Source organism: Ammospiza caudacuta, chromosome 3, assembly GCF_027887145.1.
Source record: "Ammospiza caudacuta isolate bAmmCau1 chromosome 3, bAmmCau1.pri, whole genome shotgun sequence".
Classification (NCBI taxonomy): Eukaryota; Metazoa; Chordata; class Aves; order Passeriformes; family Passerellidae; genus Ammospiza; species Ammospiza caudacuta.
In genome coordinates, this window is record NC_080595.1 from 116704943 (window position 1) to 116722830 (window position 17888).

Genomic DNA, 17888 nt, shown 5'->3' on the forward strand with positions numbered 1-17888 from the left:
GATCCACGTCTCCCCAAATCCACATGGATTTAGATCCCACCAGGGATGGGGACTCCACCAACATCCACATGGCCCTCAATTCACGTGGATTTGAAATCCTGAGCCACGTCCCCCCAGATCCCCGCGGGTTTTCAGTCCCTCCCAGGATGGGCCCTCCAGCACTGGGATCCCTTCCCGGGCCGGGATCGTTCCCGTTCCCGTTCCCGTTCCCGGTCCCGTTCCCATTCCCGTTCCCGTTCCCGTTCCCGTTCCCGGTCCCGTTCCCGGTCCCGTTCCCGTTCCCGGTCCCGTTCCCGTTCCCGTTCCCGTTCCCGGTCCCGTTCCCGGTCCCGTTCCCGTTCCCGTTCCCGTTCCCGGTCCCAGGCTGAGCCTCCCAGTGCAGCCCAGGGCTCCTCCCGGGCCCAGGGCTCCTCCCTCCCGGTCCCCCCGCCCGGAGCGAATTCCAGCACAAACATTGCAATGCGCAGGAAGCCCTTTGAGGATGGAAATAATATAAATATAAATGCAAATATAAATATAAATATAAAATACCTATAAATATAAATACAAATACATTAATATAATATAAATATAAAATACCTATAAATATAAATACAAAATACATATAAATATAAATATAAAACACCGATAAATATAAATACAAATACATTAATATAATATAAATATAAAATACCTATAAATATAAATACAATATAAATATAAATATAAATATAAAATACCTATAAATATAAATACAAATACATTAATATAATATAAATATAAAATACATATAGATATAAATATAAATATAAATTACCTATAAATACAAATACATTAATATAATATAAATATAAAATACCTATAAATATAATTATAAATATAAATATAAAATACATATAAATATAAATATATAAATATAAATATAAAATAACTATAAGTATCAATACAAATATAAATATAAATATAAATACAAAATTATAAATATAAATATAAATATAAATATAAATATAAATATAAATAATCTGGCTAATATAAATAATAGAAACATAAATAAATATAAATTACCTAAATATATAAATAAAAATAAATACAAATGGTATAACTAATATAAATAAATATAAATAAATATAAATTATAAAAACATATAATAAAGATATAGAGATGAAAGATATAAAGATAAAGATAAATATAAAGATAAAGATATAAAGATAAATATAAATAATACAAAAATTATAAATAAATATAAAATGCTACCAAACCAACCTCCCACCTTCACATAAACCCTCGAAAAACACCGATTTGGAGGTGACATCCTTGAGATACCCGAGTGCCTTTAAAATGTTTTTATTTAAACGGTTTAAACTGCTTTGATTTAAACGGTTTAAAATGCTTTGATTTAAACGGTTTAAAATGCTTTCATTAAAACGGTTTAAAATGCTTTTATTTAAGCTATTTAAAATGTTTTTATATAAACGATTCAAAACGCTTTTATTTAAACGGTTTAAAATGTTTTTATTTAAACGATTTAAAATGCTTTTTATTTAAACGATTTAAAATATTTTTATTTAAACGGTTTAAAATGCTTTCATTTAAACGATTTAAACTGCTTTTATTTAAACTATTTAAACTGCTTTTATTTAAACGATTTTAAATGCTTTGATTTAAACTATTTTATTTAAACGAGATAAAATGCTTTTATTTAAACGGTTTAAAATGCTTTTATTTAAAATGCTTTGATTTAAACGGTTTAAAATGCTTTTATTTAAAATGCTTTTATTTAAACGGTTTAAACTGCTTTTATTTAAAATGCTTTTATTTAAACGGTTTAAACTGCTTTTATTTAAACGATTCAAACCGCTTTGATTTAAACGGTTTAAAATGCTCTTATTAAAACGGTTCAAACCGCTTTGATTTAAACGGTTTAAAATGCTCTTATTAAAACGGTTCAAACCGCTTTGATTTAAACGGTTTAAAATGCTCTTATTAAAACGGTTTAAACCGCTTTGATTTAACCGATTTAAAATTGAAACTATTTAAAATTCAAACTATTTAAAATTGAACCCGCTCGCGGCCCGGCCGGGCAGGGGCGCCCATTGTGCGCGCTCTCAATGCAGATCCCGTCAGAGCCGCTTTCAATTAGCCCCGCATCGACGGCGGGCATGCAAATGAGATGCAAATGAGGCCGGCTCCGTTAATGGCCGTAATTAAGGCGCCGAGCGAGCGAGCGCTGGGAACGCCGAGCCGGCTGATGGAGGGAGATAAGGGCCGGGCGCTGATAAGGCCGCTCTTATCGCACAATGCGGTTTAATCAGCGCCGTCCAGGCGGGAGGAGCCCGTTCAGGGAGCGGCGTTTGAGCCTCTGGGGCCGCTCGGGAACGGGATCGGGGTGACCCAAACCTAAACCGCGGGTTTGGGGTCAATCGCTGTCAGAAATCGCTGCTTTTGTCCCGTTTTTGTGTCCCCCGTGCCCTGGATCGGGGTGACCCAAACCCCGAACCGCGGGCTTTGGGTGAAGCGCTGTCAGAAATCGCTGCTTTTGTCCCGTTTTTGTGTCCCCCGTGCCCTGGATCGGGGTGACCCAAACCCTGAGCCGCGGGTTTTGGGTCAATCGCTGTCAGAAATCGCTGCTTTTGTCCCGTTTTTGTGTCCCCCGTGCCCTGGATCGGGGTGACCCAACCCCGAACCGCGGGTTTGGGGTCAATCGCTGTCAGAAATCGCTGCTTTTGTCCCGTTTTTGTGTCCCCCGTGCCCGGCGGCCGCTCGGGAATGGGATCGGGGTGACCTAACCCTGAGCCCCGGGCTTTGGGTCAATCGCTGTCAGAAATCGCTGCTTTTGTCCCGTTTTTGTGTCCCCCGTGCCCGGCGGCCGCTCGGGAATGGGATCGGGGTGACCTAACCCTGAGCCGCGGGCTTTGGGTCAATCGCTGTCAGAAATCGCTGCTTTTGTCCCGTTTTTGTGTCCCCCGTCCCCTGGATCGGGGTGACCCAACCCTGAGCCGCGGGGTTTGGGTCAATCGCTGTCAGAAATCGCTGCTTTTGTCCCTTTCTCGTGTCCCCCGTGCCCTGGATCGGGGTGACCCAAACCCTGAGCCGCGGGTTTTGGGTCAATCGCTGTCAGAAATCGCCGCTTTTGTCCCGTTTTTGTGTCCCCCGTGCCCTGCGGCGGCCGCCGGGCACCTGCGGAGCGAGGGGATGGGAGGGGAAGCTGCGAAATGCTCGAGTGCAATTTTTTTTTCTATTTTTTGGGGATTTTTTTTAGGTTTCTTGAAGCTGGTTTCTCGTTCGTTGCGTGCCCAGCATGGTCAGGAAAATCCGAATAAAACTCCAGATGGAATCTTGGAATTTTGGCTGGTGCTGAATTTGGTGCTGAATTTCGGAATTTGGATTAAAACTCCAGGTGGAATCTTGGAATTTTGGTTGGTGCTGAATTTGGGGATGGGGATCCCAAATTCCTGAGGGTTCCTCAGGGCTTTTCTGATTTAAGAGGTTTTTGCACGAGCTCAGGAATGGGAAAATGTTGAAATTTTGGGGTTTATTTATTTATTTTGAAGCTGGTTTCTCGTTCATTGCGTGCCCAGCGTGGTCAGGAAAATCCGAATAAAACTCCAGGTGGAATCTTGGAATTTTGGCCGGTGCTGAATTTGGTGCTGAATTTTGGAATTTGATTAAAACTCCAGGTGGAATCTTGGAATTTTGGTTGGTGCTGAGTTTGGGGATGGGGATCCCAAATTCCTGAGGGTTCCTCAGGGGTTTTCTGATTTAAAAGGTTTTTGCACGAGCTCAGGAATGGGAAAATACTGAAATTTTGGGTTTTATTTATTTATTTTGAAGCTGGTTTCTCGTTCATTGCGTGCCCAGCGTGGTCAGGAAAATCCGAATAAAACTCCAGGTGGAATCTTGGAATTTTGGCCGGTGCTGAGTTTGGGGATGGGGATCCCAAATTCCTGAGGGTTCCTCAGGACTTCTCTGATTTAAAAGGTTTTTGCACGAGCTCAGGAATGGGAAAACGTTGAATCCTTTGAAATCGCCTTGGTTTTCTCCTTTTGGAGAGCTGCAGCTTTTGGGGGTTTATTTTGGGTTTTTGGGGGGGTTTTTGGGTTTTATTTATTTATTTTTGAAGCTGGTTTCTCGTTCATTGCGTGCCCAGCGTGGTCAGGAAAATCCGATTAAAACTCCAGGTGGAATCTTGGAATTTTGGTTGGTGCTGAATCTTGGAATTTGGATTAAAACCTCCAGGTGGAATCCTGGAATTTTGGCTGGTGCTGAGTTTGGGGATGGGGATCCCAAATTCCTGAGGGTTCCTCAGGGCTTTTCTGATTTAAGAGTTTTTTGCACGAGCTCAGGAATGGGAAAATGTTGAAATTCAGGCGTCACCTCCTGATCCAATCTCCCGTTCCCTCCTGGGAACGAGAGGATCCTTCCCAAAATCCAACTGTGCCGCAATTCTGGGCTTTTATTCTGATTTAATGGAGAGAGACTTTGCTTTCCCGTGATCCCAGTTCTTCCCACATTGCAATGTCGCTGGCAGCTTTTGGTGGGGGTTGAAAACAAAAATTCCATTTATTATTTGCTGTGGAAAAATCAAATCCTCAGGTTTTCTCTGAAGTCAATTGAAGAATGTTTCAGGGAGATTTTATCTGAAGGTTTGGGTTTCGGCTGATCTACCCTGACCTTTTTTGCTTCAATGAAATCTGAATTTCAATTTAAATTTCCAATTCAATTGCTGCAATAACCTCTCACCTCATGGCCTTTGGCCACGCCCCCAAATTTACATTTCAATAATTGAAATTTACCTTCAGTAAATCTTAATTATCTAAAACCTGTTAATTACCTGAGGGGAGAAAACCTGGAGGAGGATTTGGTGCAGCTTTGGAGTTGGTGGTGCTTCCATTTGGAATATTCTTAGAAATACTCCAAAATATAAAATAATAATAATAATAATAATAATAATAATAATAATAATAATAATAATAATAATAATAATAATAATAATAATAATAATAATACAATAATAACTATAATTATTATTACATTATATTATATATGATATGTTCTTATATTAGAGATATGACATGATATGATATGATGTAATATATAGTATATTATATTGTTATATATAACAGTATATTATCCATTATATCTATTAATTATATTATTATATTATAATATTATGTAATATTAATATATCATTATATATTCTTAATATAACATTATTAATAATATGTTAATTATATTACTGTTTATTAATATTATATGATATATCAATATTATTTTATGTCATATTGTTATATATAGCACTATATTATCTATTATATTATATATATTAATTCTATTATTATATTATAATAATGTTAATAATGTAATAATATTCCAATTAATAAATCCCAATAATTTAATAATATCCCAAATGTAATAATATGCCAATATTTAATAATATCCCAATTTATTTATTTCAGTATATAAATTAATATATAATAATATTCCAATAAATAAATAAATATATAATAACATTTCAATATATAATAACATTCCAATTTATAGACTCCAATATATAAATTAATATATAATAATATTCCAATAAATAAATATATAATAATATTCCAATAAATAAATATATAACAATATTCCACTGTATAATAATATTCCAATATATAAATTAATATATAATAATATTCCAATAAATAAATATAGAACAATATTCCAATATATAATAACACTACAATTTATATATTCCAATATATAAATTAATAATATCATAATATTCCAATAAAGCAATATATAACAATAGTCCACTATATAATAATATTCCAATTGATATATGCCAATATATAAATTAATAATATCATAATATTCCAATAAATCAATATATAATAACATTCCAGTATATAATAACATTCCAGTTTATACATTCCAATGTATAAATTAATATATCATAATATTTCAATAAATCAATATATAACAATATTCCAATATATAATAACATTCCAATTTATATATTCCGATGTATAAATTAATTATACAATAATATTCCAATAAAACAATATAGAACAATATTCCACTATATCATAATATTCCAATTGATATATTCCAATATATAATAATATTCCAATTTATATACTCCAATATATAAATTATATATAATAATATTCCAATAAATCAATATACAATAACATTCCACTATATGATAATATTCCAATTGATATATTCCAATATATAAATCAATACATAATAATATTCCAATAAATACATAACAATATTCCACTATATGATAATTTTCCAGTTTATATACTCCACTATATAAATTAACATATAATAATATTCCAATAAATAAATACATAATAATTTTCCAATCTATAATATTCCAATTTACCTATTCCAATATATAAATTAATATATAATAATATTCCAATTAATAAATAGATAATATTCCAATCTACAATAATATTCCAATAAATTAATATATAACCATATTCCACTATATAATAATATTCCAATATATGAATCCAATATTTAAATTGATATATAATGATATTCTAATAAATATTATATAACAATATTTCACTATGTAATAACATTCCAATTTATATATTCCGATATATAGATCACGATATTGTAATATTCCAATAAATAAATAAATAAATATATGATGATATTCCAATATATAATAATATTCCAATTTATAAATCCTATATATAAATTAACAATATAATAATATTCCAATAAATTAATGTATTACAATATTCTGCTATATAATATCATTCCAATTTATACATTCCAAGATATAAATTAACAATATAATAATATCCCAATAAATCAATATAGAATATTCCAATATATAATAATATTGGAATTTATATATTCCAATATATAAATTAGTGTATAGTAATATTCCAATAAATCAATATATAACAATGTTCCAATCTATAATAACATTCCAATTGATATATTCCAATATATAAATCAATACATAATAATATTCCAATAAATAAGTATATAATATTCCAATTTATATACTCCAATATATAAATTAACAATATAATAATATTCCAATAAATTAATATATAACAATGTTCCAATCTATAATAACATTCCAATTGATATATTCCAATATATAAATTAATAATATAATAATATTCCAATAAATAAATATATAATGTTCCAATTTATAAATCCACTGTATAAATTACCAATATAATAATATTCCAATAAATAAATATAAAATAATATTCCAATCTATAATAATATTCCATTTTATATATTCCAATATATAAATTAACATACTAATATTCCAATAAATCAATATATAACAGTAGTCCACTATATAATAATATTCCAATTGATATATTCCAATTTATAAATTTATAATATCATGATATTCCGATAAATCAATATATAATAACATTCCAATTTATACATTCCAATATATAAAATATTATAGAATAATATTCCAATAAATCAATATATAACAATATTCCAATCTATAATAATGTTCTAATTTATATATTCCAATATATAGATTAACATATAATAATATACTAATAAATAAATATATGATAATATTCCAATATATAATAATATTCCAATTTATATATTCCAATATATAAATTAACATATAATAATATTCCAATAAATCAATATATAGTAATATTCTACTATGTAATAATATTCCAATTTATATATTCCAATATATAAATCAATATATAATATTCCAAAAAATAAATAAATAAATCCACACGTTTTTCACAATTCACACGTTGGGATGATTGGGAATGTTAACCCAAAATCCAGATAAAATCCAAATAAAATCCACGCGTTTTTCACAATTCCCACTTTGGGATGATGGGGAATGTTAACCCAAAATCCAAATAAAATCCATGAATTTTTCACAATTCCCACTTTGGGATGATGGGGAATGTTAACCCAAAATTCAACCATAAAATCCACGCGTTTTTCACAATTCCCACGTTGTGATGATGGGGAATGTTAACCCAAAATCCAAATAAAATCCATGAATTTTTCACAATTCCCACTTTGGGATGATTGGGAATGTTAACCCAAAATCCAAATAAAATCCAAATAACATCCATGAGTTTTTCACAATTCCCAGTGTGGGATGATGGGGAATGTTAACCCAAAATCCAACCATAAAATCCACGCGTTTTTCACAATTCCCACTTTGGGATGATGGGGAATGTTAACCCAAAATCCAAATAAAATCCATGAGTTTTTCACAATTCCCACTTTGTGATAATGGGGAATGTTAACCCAAAATCCAAATAAAATCCACGCGTTTTTCACAATTCCCAGTTTGGGATGATTGGGAATGTTAACCCAAAATCCAAATAAAATCCACGCATTTTTCACAATTCCCAGTGTGGGATGATGGGGAATGTTAAATTTAACCCAGTCCCATCCTGGAGTGGCTCATTAGATGGGATCTGGGTCAGGAATTCCCGGCTGGGCTGGAATTCCCAGAGAATCCCTGGGAGCGTCCAAGGAAAGGCTGGAAAATCCCGGAATTGTGGGATGGGAATGGGATGGGATTGAAGGTCCACGGATCCCATCCCAAACCATCCCGGGATTCCGGGATCCAGGACACTCAGGATCCATCCCAGGGATTTTTATGGAATTTGGGGATGGAAAAGGGAAGGGAGCCCCTTCCTGGAGTCCCCAATTCCCAGGGAAGCTCCTGGATACCAAAATCCCTTCCCAGAGAGGAGCTGGGATGGGGATGGATCCAGTGCCAGGCTGGGAATGGAGGGAATTCCCTGGGAAAGGAGGAAATGGGATTGGGGAAGTGATGCCGAATTTGCCCCAAAAGGCGAGAATAACTGCTTAAGAGACTCAGCCTAAGTCAGATAAGCAGGAGGTATTTTATTACGACGCGTCGGAGAAATCACGAAATGGATTTCTGAATTATGCACCACAAAAGCGGGTTTTTATACAATTTTAAACAAGGATTACATCATTTATTACATGCATATTCATAGGCAGGCGGAGTCTTCTGGGAATTCTTGGTCTTCCTCAGTTAAATTTTAAGCTTTTCCTAATTTGGTCTTCTTCCTGTTATCCTTGGCATGTTTTTTGTTGTACTTGGCTTGATCCTAACGGGTTGGCAGGTCACTTTAACTTATTGGCTTCCACTTCTTCTTCTTCAAATATTCTAATTCCAAAGTCTCTTCTGTGAGTGTATTTTAGATTACCTATCCAAATATTGTGAGTGTATTTTACATTGCCTTATCTAAGTATCTGATCAAAGTTATTCCTGTATTTTAGGTTATTTATTAACTGCTGTAATTCCCTTAATATATTTTTGAGTGTCTTTTAATTCTTTTATTTTTCAGAAGCTATTAACCATTATAATAAATGGCTTCATTTCCCCCCTTTTCTTATTACTTACGAATTCTTTCGTCAAATTCTAACCCTGTAGGGCGCTGATATGCTCGTACCATAGCCCAGATCATTTGGGTTCTTCTCATTATAATTCTCAGTCTCCACCACATACAAATATTTGTAAGAGTTAATAGTAACAGAACTATGATTATTATTAGCGTTGGGTGCACCAGATAGTTAAAGACTTGTGTAGTTGTTGGGGAGTATCCTACAAAGATATCCCACCAATGATGCTGGCCTACTTGTTCTACTTTAGTCAGGACATTCTGTATTTTTTTCTGAATTATGTTCTACCTGCCATACCATTCGTTTGGTTGTTTGATTTACCTTTTGTATCAATTCCTTTACTTTAGGATGTGTGAGCATTGCTTTAAGGACTTCGACGTCCATCCCTATTTGTAATTTCGGTATCTCTTGATATAGGTCAAAATCTGCATTAATTAGCTGTTGAGTAGTTATTGGGACAGTATAATGAAAGTCACAACCTACTATCTTGGTGAAGTTGCATACACAAAAGTTAGTTTTGTTAGTCTTTTCTTGGCAATTATCTATGGTGACGTTATCGCAAGCTGTCCTCACACAAGCGCACCCATTCCCTATATAATAAACTTGTGATTGTGTTCTATTATGCGGAAGCATTTCAAAGGTACATACACTATTTTCAGCATCTAAACATAGATCTTCCGCTTCTACTACAGCGTTTTCACAGACATAGCCTAATTGTCCTCTAGGAATACATGCTTCTGTGCTAACCGATTGCCACCTATTTTTGGTATTATCATAACTAGCCCAGACATTATGGTCTATGGGCTTGACAATAACATCTTGATGTATTGTCCCTAGAGTGAGGATAGGAAAGATAGCTCTTTCCTCTGCTGCACTAATGGTGAGGACATAGGCTTCAATGTGTTCCTGTTGAGGCTCATAAGTGAAATTTACTAATTGCCACCAGGCTTGGTGGTCCTTCTCAAATTGTGTAGTATGATTGTCCTTTAGTATTGTTTCTCTTATCTCTTGAGGTAATATACCTGACGTTCCTTCTCTCATTATTCCTGCCGCTACTGATTGTACCCATTGTTGTGTCTGAGGGCACTGGATAGCTAGTGCAATTTCTCTGCTAAGTTCCCCTGTATAGTTAGCGAACTTCAAAAAATCCTCTTCAGTATGGTTTGCTACCATGGTTAGTAATTTTACTACAAGTGATTATGTTTCTGCTAATGTGAGCATGGATGAACTGAGGGGCATTTTTAGCTTTCCTAAGTTCGACGTGACGGTACTTAATTTATTCACTAATACTTCTTGATCTATCGTGTTTAATATACCAAATCCAGTGCCAATCCATCCACCTAGATCTCTTTGTGCTCTTCTATGATGAGACCTTGTTGCTAGCCATGCATTCCATCCCTTAAGGCTTTGCTGTATCAATGGTTGGCAACCCTTTTGCAAATACGTAATATCGGTGTGAAGGTTAGTGCCCTATCACCACAGTAGCATTCTTATCAAACTGTTTCCCCACCGTAATTACATAATCATAAATATACTGATTACCGATTTGGTCTATAGCGTCCCCATTTACAACTTGCATAGCATAAGGTCTACCATACAAAATTTCAAATGGGCTTAACTTTTCTTTTGATCTTGGTTTGACTCTCAGCCTAAGCAGAGCAATAGGCAAAGCCTGATACCACTGCAAATTAGTCTCCTGGCATATTTTGGCAATTTGCTGTTTGATGAGATGATTCATCTTTTCCACTTGCCCACTGGCCTGTGGACGATAAGGTGTGTGTAGTTGCCATTTGATTTGTAATGCTTTGCTTATTGCTCTCACCACTTTTGCACAGAAGTGTGTACCTCTATCCGAAGAAATGCTCTTTGGTACCCCAAACCGTGGAATAATTTCATTCAACAGTACTTTAGTCACTTCTCTTTCCTTATTTGTCCTACAAGGGAATGCTTCAGGCCACCCAGAAAATGTATCAGTTAGTACCAACAAATACCGAAACCCCCCTTTTCTTGGGAGTTCAGAAAAATCAATTTGCCATACTTCACCTGGGAATTTACCTCGATTTATGGCTCCTTGATGTACTTTGGTTCCTGTGTTCGCTCGCACTGGGATGTGACGTGCTTTACAGTAGTAAATAATTTCGGTCCTGCTATCCTGGCTCGCAAATGTTGATAAAGCGGATCTAGACCCCAATGGGCCTTTTCATGCTCCGCCTTCACAATCTGCCACATTATGTTCCCTGGTATTATCAACTGTCCTGTTTCTAATTGTCCCCATCCACTGTCTAACAGTTTACCTGTATTCTTTTGAATCCATCTATGATCTGATTCCTCGTAATCTGGCTGGATATTGGTATCCAGCTCTCCTGGTATTAGGGCCACTATTTCCACTTCTCTATTCCTTGTGGCAGCCAATTTAGCTTCTGTATCTGCCTTCCTGTTCCCTATTTCTGGAATAGTGTTACCTTTCAGATGTCCTTTACAATGCATTATGGCCACTTGTGCTGGGAGTTGGACCGCCTCTAGCAATCGCAGAATCTCTTCTGCATGTTTGACTGTTTTTCCTTGTGTAGTTAATAGTCCTGTTTCTTTCCAGATGGCCCCATGAGCATGTACAACAGAGAAGGCATATTTAGAGTCTGTCCATATATTAATTTGCATGTTTTCTGCCAATTCCAGGGCTCGGGTCAGAGCTATCAGCTCTGCCTTTTGGGCTGAGGTCCCTGCAGGCAAGGGGTTTGACTCAATTACCCTTTCTGTAGTGGTGACTGCATAGCCAGCCATTCTTACTCCTTGCTTCACGAAGCTGCTGCCATCTGAGAACCAGTTGTCCGCACCTTCGAGCGGCTCTTCTTTGAGATCTGGGCAACTGGAGTAGACGGCTTCAATTGTTTCCAGGCAGTCGTGTTCGATGGGTTCTGCTGGGGCTCTCCCTTCTAGAAATGAAGCTGGGTTCACAATGTTAGTTACCTGAATGGTTACGTCATCTGATTCAGCCAAGATGGCCTGGTATTTTAGGAATCTGGAAGGCGACAACCAATGGTTGCCTTTCTGTTCCAGCACAGCCATCACAGTGTGAGATACTAACACAGTCATCTTCTGGCCCAGTGTGAGCTTTCTGGCCTCTTCTATGTTGATTATCACTGCAGCCACTGCCCTCAGACAGCCTGGCCATCCTTTACTTACTTCATCCAATCGCTTGGAGAAGTAGGCCACAGCTCTCTTGTGTGTTCCCAACTTCTGTGCCAGGACTCCTAGGGCCATCCCTTGTCGTTCATGGGAGAACAGCCAGAATGGTTTTGATACATCTGGGAGACCTAAAGCCGGTGCTCTCATTAGCTCCAGCTTCAACTTCTTGAAGGCCCCTTCTGCCTCGGGAGTCCAAACTAGAACATCCTTAGTTTCTTTCAACAAATCGTACAGTGGTTTAGCAAGTATCCCGTACTGGTAGATCCATAGCCGACACCAACCTGTCATCCCCAGAAAGGCGCGCAGATCTCTCACTGTCTCTGGTTTAGGCATTTGACAGATGGCCTCTTTCCTAGCTGCTCCCAGGGATCGTTGTCCTCTGGAGACTTCGTATCCCAGGTACACCACTTCTTTTTGCACCAGCTGTGCTTTCTGTTGAGAGACTCGGTATCCACTTAAACCCAGGAAATTTAACAAGGAAATAGTCCATTCAATGCATTCTTCCTCTGTCACTGTTGCTATTAGGAGGTCATCTACATATTGCAGAAGGGTGCCATCTCCCAGCGGCCTTTCCCACTGTTCTAATTCTTTGGCTAACTGATTCCCAAAAATCGTAGGGGAGTTCGCCCATCCTTGGGGCAATACCGTCCTGGTAAGTTGGGTCTTTCTTCCTTTATCTACAGATTCCCATTCAAAGGCAAAAATCTTTTGACTCTCGGGAGCTAAGGGAAGGCAGAAGAATGCGTCTTTCAAGTCTAATACGGTGAACCAGGCCAAATTATCCTTGAGTCTAGTTAAAAGCGTGTATGGATTAGCAACTAAAGGATGTAATATCTTGGTTATTTCGTTTATTGCTCTCAAATCCTGAACTAGTCTATAAGCTCCATTAGGTTTCTTTACTGGCAAGATTGGTGTATTAAAATCCGATTCACATTCTACCAATAACCCCAGTTCCAGAAACCTTTTGATTATGGGTTCAATCCCCTTCCTGTCTTCTATTCTCAAAGGATATTGTTTTCTTACCACCGGTCTTGCCCCGTCTTTAAGTTCAACAACAATCGGTGCTGCTTGTTTTGATTTTCCAGGTATATCAGTAGCCCATACTAATGGGTATGCCTCGCTCAGGACTCGCTCAAAATTGTGATTCTCAGGTTTAGGTTTCACACAACTGATTGTTAGGCTTAGGGCTGTAATCAGTTGTTCTTCTTTTACTTGAAATTCAAATCTGTCCTTTTTGAACTTTATTATGGCTCCCAAGTTCTCTAGTAAGTCTCTCCCTAGTAGAGGTTTTGGCGAATTTGGCAAATACAGAAACTGGTGTATTCCCATTTGTTTCCCAATTTTGTATTTGATAGGTTTCAAAAAGTAAGCTTTTTCTGGTTGGCCTGTTGCTCCCACAACTTGTACAAATTCATCATTTTTAGGTACCAATTCTTGATTTAAAACCGAAAAGGTTGCTCCCGTATCAATCAAAAAGTCCAATTCCTTTTTACCTTCCCCTAGCTCCATTTTAACCAGTGGGTCTGCTAGGGTATGGCCCACCGGTCCCCCTTATTCACTTTCTTGCTGTGTGGTGGTAGTGGTGGCCATTAGCCTTCTCTTCAACTGGGGGCATTCCTGTTTCCAGTGTCCCGTCTGTAGGCAGTATGCACATTGATCTGGCCCTACTCTAGCTGGGTGGGGTTGGAACCTTCCTCCCCCTCTCACCGGGTAGCCTCTACCCCTACCCCTGGTTCCAGGTTCCGAGTAACCTGTCTTCTAAGCTGCCACTGCCACAGCCACTACTCGGGCTATCCTCCTGTCCTCCCTTTTCTTCTCCTCAACTTCTCTATTATTATATACCTTCCATGCCTCATTCAGCAAGGCCTCCAGGTTTTTATTTTCTGGATGTTCAAGCTTTTGCAATTTCTTTCTGATGTCTGGGTTACTCTGTCCCATCATTAATCCTAACAGGTGTTGTTTCCCTTCTTCCGTTGCCGGGTCCAGGGGTGTGTATTGTCTCATGGCTGCCCTAAGTCTATCCAAAAACTCTGACGGGGTCTCATCCTTTCCCTGCCTAATGTCATATAACATCGACCAATTGATAGCCTTAGGGATCGCATTACGCAAGCCCATCGCTATCAGCTTTCTGTACTGCACCAATCGTCGATAGTGCTCTTCGTTGCCCGGATCCCATTCTGGTTTACTGCTGGGGAAATTATCTTCTAGTCTCCCTGATAGTACTTGAGCATGTCGTTTTCCTGTTTCCAATACGAGTTCCCTTTCTGTATCTGTCAATTCTGACAACATCACCTCTATATCTTCCCAATCAATATCTAAATTCTTTGCCATTAATTCAAACCTCTTCGCTACTCCCTCTGGATTCCTCCTGAAGTTCCTTGCCTCATCCCTCCAATTGTTCAGATCACTTGTGGAGAACGGTACCTTTACCCTGGTCCTTTCTCCTACCATTGGCATAAGTTGTCGGAGAGGAGCTATTGTATGGTTCCGTTCCTCTTCTTGCTTTGCTTCCCTCCGTGCCACAGATCTGGTATAATACGAATGACTAGTCCCTTCCCCAGGATCTTCCTGTGCCTCAATGTCTTCCCTATTCTTTCTCTTCTCTTTTCTCTTTCCCTTTCCCTGTTCTTCATCTTCACCTTCTATTTCTGTTAACTCTTTTCCTACTACCCCCCTGGCATGGTTTACACAGTCCAGCCGCGCCTCGCTCTGCATCTGTCGCCTTTCTTCCCGCATCTGCCGGCGCCTATCCTGTTCCGGGCTACTGTCCTCATCTTCTGTTCCCCTTCCATCTCTCTTATCCTCTATCTGAATTATTATATTCAGCTTCTGTGAGTTGTTCTCTGCCTCCCTTTCGCATGTCTCAGTGTCATTCTTCTCACTATACCTTAGCTTAGAGACGTTGCCTCCTAGTGAGTTATCCCCAGTCCTCGGTGTGCTAGTTTCTATTCTACAGGTACCTGATTTCCCAAAACCTCCATTTCTGGGTGTACTACCATCCCCATATGGACTTAGTTCGGGGAGGCTGCGTGTCTCCCCTCGACTCTCTGTTCCATGTGGGCTGCCTTCTTCCCTCTCAACTTCTAATCTGGGTGGGCTGTCAGCATCCTTGTAGCTTCCCGACCCCTGTGGACTATCTGGTCCCTGCGGGCTGCTTTCCCTCTTGTCCATCCCCGATTTTAATGGACTATCCTCCTCCCAAGTGTTATCTAGTTTCTGAGGACTGTGCCCAAACTTAGATTTCCACCATCGTTCCAGCTCCTTTAAGGGGCTAGGATCCCCTTGTTCCTCCTTTGGCCTGGGAAGAGGCCCTTCCCGTCCTGGAGCGAATGGATGGTATTCCCACAAGCTTATTTCGCTCTCCTTTCCACTATCCCTTCTTGTCAATTTAAGACATTGTTGCCCAATGCTACATGCATCACAGCACCGTTCTTTAGGCTTTGAACCTTTCTTATCTTTTTCCAGGGCTAGTACTAGGGGGTCCTGAGGTGCTACATTTACCCCGCACTCTTTTTGCCACTCCGGTTTATTTCTTAGGGTAAAGAACATGTCAGCATACATCACTTCGTCCCATTCTTAAGTCGGCGAAGGAAAAGCATCAATTGCAAAATAGTATTATAATTAGTTGTTCCCTCCGGCGGCCATTTCTCATTGTCATCTAACTTGTACAACGGCCACCACTGCGTACAATATTTAAGGAGTGTCTTTTTACTTATGTTTCCCCCCGGGATCCCTCCCAAGTCCTTCCAGTGTTTTAGGATACATCCTAAGGGGGTTTTCATATTTACGTCCTTACTCTGTTGACTTCCCATAGTTATTCCCTGTGTTGGTTTAACACTTCACACACAATTTTCAGTCGCTTTTGTCCTGGTTTGCAGCGATGCTGCGTCTCATTCACTCTCAACCATACACGCGCACCTTTATAAAGGAATTCCTACCTTATGGTCTATATCAGAACAGACTGTTACCAGGTTTGGTCACGCGAGGTCACCTACAGACCGTGAGACACCGGTTTGCCAGATTCGTGCAATCGCAACCGTAGACAGTGTAACAATTGCAGGGGGTCACAATTTTCTTCCGGATATCTATCAACTTATTCTCTTCTAAAATTATAGAGAGAGCAGCAAGATGTTTTCTGTAAGATTTTGCAACAAACACATAGAACAGACACGAAAGATCACCGGCTGACAGACCTCTTCAGATAGCAGTTTCAGTTCTTAACCCTTAATTCACAGTATTACAACATCAAACACAATGTTAAAACAGTTTCCCATACAGACCAAAAATACCAAGATAAACAAATACTTCTTTCAGCAGGACTTTATCCTTTTCTTTACAAAAACAATGCCGGGAATCTAACCCTGGCAACCCAATGCTAGCAACCCAATGCTAGCAACCCAATGCTAGCAACCCAATGCTGGGGTTTTAACCCAGCTGGGATTCGTTACCGGGGCGTCCCCCAGCTTTCCCTTCGGGCGGTCACGTCTGACCCCCGTTTCCCTACCAATAAAACCGATAAACAATTAAAATACCTCTTAATTGAAGCAGGAGATGCAGGGAACCCTCCGTCCACCAAGGCGCCGGTCCAGGGGGGTCTCTTCTGACAAAAAAATTCGTCAGGGGCGCCCAGAGGATCCCGACCCCGGACCCGGCCCGGGAGGACCTCAAGGCCCGGATCTCCTGTCTGGTCCCATCTGGGTCGCCAGAAAATGATGCCGAATTTGCCCCAAAAGGCGAGAATAACTGCTTAAGAGACTCAGCCTAAGTCAGATAAGCAGGAGGTATTTTATTACGACGCGTCGGAGAAATCACGAAATGGATTTCTGAATTATGCACCACAAAAGCGGGTTTTTATACAATTTTAAACAAGGATTACATCATTTATTACATGCATATTCATAGGCAGGCGGAGTCTTCTGGGAATTCTTGGTCTTCCTCAGTTAAATTTTAAGCTTTTCCTAATTTGGTCTTCTTCCTGTTATCCTTGGCATGTTTTTTGTTGTACTTGGCTTGATCCTAACGGGTTGGCAGGTCACTTTAACTTATTGGCTTCCACTTCTTCTTCTTCAAATATTCTAATTCCAAAGTCTCTTCTGTGAGTGTATTTTAGATTACCTATCCAAATATTGTGAGTGTATTTTACATTGCCTTATCTAAGTATCTGATCAAAGTTATTCCTGTATTTTAGGTTATTTATTAACTGCTGTAATTCCCTTAATATATTTTTGAGTGTCTTTTAATTCTTTTATTTTTCAGAAGCTATTAACCATTATAATAAATGGCTTCAGAAGGAATTCCCGGCTGGGCTGGAATTCCCAGAGAAT

General features: G+C 38.2%; 1 protein-coding gene and 1 long non-coding RNA gene across 2 annotated transcripts in view; one reads left to right on the top strand and one right to left on the bottom strand.

Annotated features, from left to right (window-relative positions):
• Positions 1–17888, top strand: part of ELP3 (elongator acetyltransferase complex subunit 3) — a 198767-nt gene that overhangs the window by 126711 nt on the left and 54168 nt on the right. The window lies entirely within an intron of this gene.
• Positions 8834–17844, bottom strand: LOC131556347 (uncharacterized). The gene is made up of 3 exons (XR_009274615.1): positions 17097–17844; positions 16503–16667; positions 8834–9182 (listed from the first exon to the last, which is right to left on the bottom strand). It is a non-coding gene; the product is annotated as an uncharacterized LOC131556347 (long non-coding RNA).